This window comes from Rutidosis leptorrhynchoides, chromosome 4 (genome assembly GCF_046630445.1).
Source record: "Rutidosis leptorrhynchoides isolate AG116_Rl617_1_P2 chromosome 4, CSIRO_AGI_Rlap_v1, whole genome shotgun sequence".
NCBI lineage: Eukaryota > Viridiplantae > Streptophyta > Magnoliopsida > Asterales > Asteraceae > Rutidosis > Rutidosis leptorrhynchoides.
In genome coordinates, this window is record NC_092336.1 from 320,001,446 (window position 1) to 320,008,033 (window position 6,588).

The following is a 6,588-nucleotide window of genomic DNA, read 5'->3' on the forward strand; positions in this document are numbered from 1 at the left end:
TTGATGGTAAGTTTGTTCAACTCTCGGTAGTCGATACACAACCTGAATGTACCATCTTTCTTCTTGACAAACAAAACAGGAGCTCCCTACGGTGATGTGCTTGGTCGAATGAAACCACGCTCTAAAAGTTCTTGTAATTGGCTTTGCAGTTCTTTCATCTCGCTGGGTGCGAGTCTGTAAGGAGCACGAGCTATTGGTGCAGCTCCTGGTACAAGATCTATTTGAAATTCAACGGATCGATGTGGGGGTAATCCCGGTAATTCTTTCGGAAATACATCGGGAAATTCTTTTGCAATGGGAACATCATTGATGCTCTTTTCTTCAGTTTGTACTTTCTCGACGTGTGCTAGAACAGCATAGCAACCTTTTCTTATTAGTTTTTGTGCCTTCAAATTACTAATAAGATGTAGCTTCGTGTTGCCCTTTTCTCCGTACACCATTAAGGGTTTTCCTTTTTATCGTATAATGCGAATTGCATTTTTGTAACAAACGATCTCCGCTTTCACTTCTTTCAACCAGTCCATACCGATTATCACATCAAAACTCCCTAACTCTACTGGTATCAAATCAATCTTAAATGTTTCGCTAACCAGTTTAATTTCTCGATTCCGACATATATTATCTGCTGAAATTAATTTACCATTTGCTAATTCGAGTAAAAATTTACTATCCAAAGGCGTCAATGGACAACTTAATTTAGCACAAAAATCTCTACTCATATAGCTTCTATCCGCACCCGAATCAAATAAAACGTAAGCAGATTTATTGTCAATAAGAAACGTACCCGTAACAAGCTCCGGGTCTTCCTGTACCTCTGCCGCATTAATATTGAAAACTCTTCCACGGCCTTGTCCATTCGTGTTCTCCTGGTTCGGGCAATTTCTAATAATGTGGCCCGGTTTTCCACATTTATAACAAACTACATTGGCATAACTTGCTCCGACACTACTTGCTCCGCCATTACTCGTTCCGACACCATTTGTTCCTTTCGTTCTATTAACCCCTGGTCCGTAGACCTCACACTTCGCCGCGCTATGACCATTTCTTTTACACTTGTTGCAAAATTTGGTGCAGAACCCCGAGTGATTCTTTTCACACCTTTGGCATAGCTGCTTCTGATTGTTGTTGTTGTTGCGGTTATTATTGTTGTTGGGATGATTGTTGTAGTTGCTGTTGTTGTTGTTGTTGTTGTTGGGCCGTTTGTTGTAGTTGCCATTGATGTTGCGATTGTTGGGATAATTGTTGCGATTATTGTTGTAATTGCTGTTGTTGTTGTATTGGTGATTCTTATCACCGTTTTCCTCCCACTTTCTTTTGACTTGCTTCACATTGGCCTCTTCAGCAGTCTGTTCTTTAATTCTTTCTTCAATCTGGTTCACTAGTTTGTGAGCCATTCTACATGCCTGTTGTATAGAGGCGGGCTCGTGTGAACTTATATCTTCTTGGATTCTTTCCGGTAATCCTTTCACAAATGCGTCGATCTTCTCTTCCTCATCTTCGAATGCTCCCGGACACAATAGGCACAATTCTGTGAATCGTCTTTCGTACGTGGTAATATCAAATCCTTGGGTTCGTAACCCTCTAAGTTCTGTCATGAGCTTATTGACCTCGGTTCTGGGACGGTACTTCTCGTTCATCAAGTGCTTGAATGCTGACCACGGTAGTGCGTACGCATCGTCTTGTCCCACTTGCTCTAGATAGGTATTCCACCATGTTAACGCAGAACCTGTGAAGGTATGCGTTGCGTACTTCACTTTGTCCTCTTCAGTACACTTACTTATGGCAAACACCGATTCGACCTTCTCGGTCCACCGTTTCAATCCGATCGGTCCTTCGGTTCCATCAAATTCCAAAGGTTTGCAGGCAGTGAATTCTTTGTAGGTGCATCCTACACGATTTCCTGTACTGCTAGATCCAAGGTTATTGTTGGTATGTAGCGCAGCCTGTACGGCGGCTATGTTTGAAGCTAGAAAAGTACGGAATTCCTCTTCATTCATATTCACGGTGTGTCGAGTAGTCGGTGCCATTTCCTTCAAAATAGTCAAATGGAACAAGTTAATCATACAGAATATTAAGTGTAGTTAATAGTATTTCGTAGCATAATATGAACTCATTTATAAAAGCTTTTTCTTCATATTAGCGTTTTATAAGTTTAAATTCGGGTAGTACCTACCCGTTAAGTTCATACTTAGTAGCTAATATACAATTCAACTACTACAATTCTATATGAAAAACTGATTATAATAATATTTCGCGTTCAAACTTTTATACAATATTTTACAAACTTACAATACCGCTTATTTTACATAAAGCATGAAATATAGCACACAATAACTTTGATACAAGATAGTTGTGAAGATAATTCTAGCTAGTACACAAGTCGTTCAGCAAAGGCAATAAAGACACGTAATTCATACGTCCAGAAACAAGTCATGCATTCTGGTTTTACTAGGACTACTTCCCATCCTTGGTCTTGTGCAACATAACCGTTATGGCCGTTGATAAGACAGCGTGTTGTAACGTCGTCAAAGGGACGAGGGTTACGTAATGTCCAACAGTCCCGTAATAATCTAAAAACCTCATTTCTTACCCCAATTACCGACTCCGTCACTTGTGGAAACATTTTGTTTAATAGTTGTAGCCCGATGTTCTTGTTCTCACTTTGGTGAGAAGCGAACATTACTAATCCGTAAGCATAACATGCTTCTTTATGTTGCATGTTAGCCGCTTTTTCTAAATCACGAAGTCCAATATTCGGATATATTGAGTCAAAATAATTTCTTAACCCGTTGCGTAAAATAGCATTTGGGTTCCACGCAATATATGCGTCAAAGTAAACACATCGTAACTTATGGGTTTCCCAATGTGATATCCCCCATCTTTCAAACGAAAGTCTCTTATAAACCAAGACATTCTTGGAACGTTCTTCGAATGTCTTACAAACTGATCTCGCCTTAAATAGTTGTGCCGAGGAATTCTGGCCGACTCTAGACAAGATTTCATCAATCATGTCTCCGGGTAGGTCTCTTAAAATATTGGGTTGTCTATCCATTTTGTGTTTTTAAACTGTAAAATAGACAAGAGTTAGATTCATAAAAAAAATACTTATTAATACAAGCAATTTTTACATATATCATAAAGCATAAGAACACTATATTACATATATTACACCACACGAATACAACTATCTTATTCCGACTCGCTCGTTTCTTCTTCTTCGGTTTTGGTTCGTTTTGCCAAGTTTCTAGGGATATATGATGTTCCCCTAATACTAACTGTCATTTTCCACAACGGTTTAGAAAAACCTGGTGGTTTAGAGGTTCCCGGGTCATTGTTACAACTTAAGGACTTCGGGGGTTGACGATACATATAAAGTTCATCGGGGTTGGAATTAGATTTCTCTATTTTTATGCGCTTTCCCTTATTATTTTCTTTTGCCTTTTTAAATTCAGTTGGGGTAATTTCTATAACATCATCGGAATTCTCGTCGGAATCCGATTCATCGGAGAATTGGTAATCCTCCCAATATTTTGCTTCCTTGGCGGAAACACCATTGACCATAATTAACCTTGGTCGGTTGGTTGAGAATTTTCTTTTACTTAACCGTTTTATTATTTCCCCCACTGGTTCTATTTCTTCATCCGGTTCCGATTCTTCTTCCGGTTCCGACTCTTCTTCCGGTTCCTCTTCGGGAACTTGTGAATCAGTCCACGAATCATTCCAATTTACATTTGACTCTTCATTATTATTAGGTGAGTCAATGGGACTTGTTCTAGAGGTAGACATCTATCACATAATATCAAACACGTTAAGAGATTAATATATCACATAATATTCATATGTTAAAAATATATAGTTTCCAACAAAAATGTTAAGCAATCATTTTTCAAGTAAACACGGTCGAAGTCCAGACTCACTAATGCATCCTAACAAACTCGAAAAGACACACTAATGCAAAATTCTGGTTCTCTAAGACCAACGCTCGGATACCAACTGAAATGTCCCGTTCTTATTGATTAAAAACGTTCCATATTAATTGATTTCGTTGCGAGGTTTTGACCTCTATATGAGACGTTTTTCAAAGACTGCATTCATTTTTAAAACAAACCATAACCTTTATTTCATAAATAAAGGTTTAAAAAGCTTTACGTAGATTATCAAATAATGATAATCTAAAATATCCTGTTTACACATGACCATTACATAATGGTTTACAATACAAATATGTTACATCGAAATCAGTTTCTTGAATGCAGTTTTTACACAATACCATACAAACATGGACTCCAAATCTCGTCCTTATTTAAGTATGCAACAGCGGAAGCTCTTAATATTCACCTGAGAATAAACATGCTTTAAACGTCAACAAAAATGTTGGTGAGTTATAGGTTTAACCTATATATATATCAAATCGTAACAATAGACCACAAGATTTCATATTTCAATACACATCCCATACATAGAGATAAAAATCATTCATATGGTGAACACCTGGTAACCGACATTAACAAGATGCATATATAAGAATATCCCCATCATTCCGGGACACCCTTCGGATATGATATAAATTTCGAAGTACTAAAGCATCCGGTACTTTGGATGGGGCTTGTTGGGCCCGATAGATCTATCTTTATGATTCGCGTCAATTAGGGTGTCTGTTCCCTAATTCTTAGATTACCAGACTTAATAAAAAGGGGCATATTCGATTTTGATAATTCAACCATAGAATGTAGTTTCACGTACTTGTGTCTAGTTTGTAAATCATTTATAAAACCTGCATGTATTCTCATCCCAAAAATATTAGATTTTAAAAGTGGGACTATAACTCACTTTCACAGATTTTTACTTCGTCGGGAAGTAAGACTTGGCCACTGGTTGATTCACGAACCTATAACAATATATATATATATATATATATCAAAGTATGTTCAAAATATATTTACAACACTTTTAATATATTTTGATGTTTTAAGTTTATTAAGTCAGCTGTCCTCGTTAGTAACCTACAACTAGTTGTCCACAGTTAGATGTACAGAAATAAATCGATAAATATTATCTTGAATCAATCCACGACCCAGTGTATACGTATCTCAGTATTGATCACAACTCAAACTATATATATTTTGGAATCAACCTCAACCCTGTATAGCTAACTCCAACATTCACATATAGAGTGTCTATGGTTGTTCCGAAATATATATAGATGTGTCGACATGATAGGTCGAAACATTGTATACGTGTCTATGGTATCTCAAGATTACATAATATACAATACAAGTTGATTAAGTTATGGTTGGAATAGATTTGTTACCAATTTTCACGTAGCTAAAATGAGAAAAATTATCCAATCTTGTTTTACCCATAACTTCTTCGTTTTAAATCCGTTTTGAGTGAATCAAATTGCTATGGTTTCATATTGAACTCTATTTTATGAATCTAAACAGAAAAGTATAGGTTTATAGTCGGAAAAATAAGTTACAAGTCGTTTTTGTAAAGGTAGTCATTTCAGTTGAAAGAACGACGTCTAGATGACCATTTTAGAAAACATACTTCCACTTTGAGTTTAACTATAATTTTTGGATATAGTTTCATGTTCATAATAAAAATCATTTTCTCAGAATAACAACTTTTAAATCAAAGTTTATCATAGTTTTTAATTAACTAACCCAAAACAGCCCGCGGTGTTACTACGACGGCGTAAATCCGGTTTTACGGTGTTTTTCGTGTTTCCAGGTTTTAAATCATTAAGTTAGCATATCATATAGATATAGAACATGTGTTTAGTTGATTTTAAAAGTCAAGTTAGAAGGATTAACTTTTGTTTGCGAACAAGTTTAGAATTAACTAAACTATGTTCTAGTGATTACAAGTTTAAACCTTCGAATAAGATAGCTTTATATGTATGAATCGAATGATGTTATGAACATCATTACTACCTTAAGTTCCTTGGATAAACCTACTGGAAAAGAGAAAAATGGATCTAGCTTCAATGGATCCTTGGATGGCTCGAAGTTCTTGAAGCAGAATCATGACACGAAAACAAGTTCAAGTAAGATCATCACTTGAAATAAGATTGTTATAGTTATAGAAATTGAACCAAAGTTTGAATATGATTATTACCTTGTATTAGAATGATAACCTACTGTAAGAAACAAAGATTTCTTGAGGTTGGATGATCACCTTACAAGATTGGAAGTGAGCTAGCAAACTTGAAAGTATTCTTGATTTTATGAAACTAGAACTTTTGGAATTTATGAAGAACACTTAGAACTTGAAGATAGAACTTGAGAGAGATCAATTAGATGAAGAAAATTGAAGAATGAAAGTGTTTGTAGGTGTTTTTGGTCGTTGGTGTATGGATTAGATATAAAGGATATGTAATTTTGTTTTCATGTAAATAAGTCATGAATGATTACTCATATTTTTGTAATTTTATGAGATATTTCATGCTAGTTGCCAATGATGGTTCCCACATGTGTTAGGTGACTCACATGGGCTGCTAAGAGCTGATCATTGGAGTGTATATACCAATAGTACATACATCTAAAAGCTGTGTATTGTACGAGTACGAATACGGGTGCATACGAG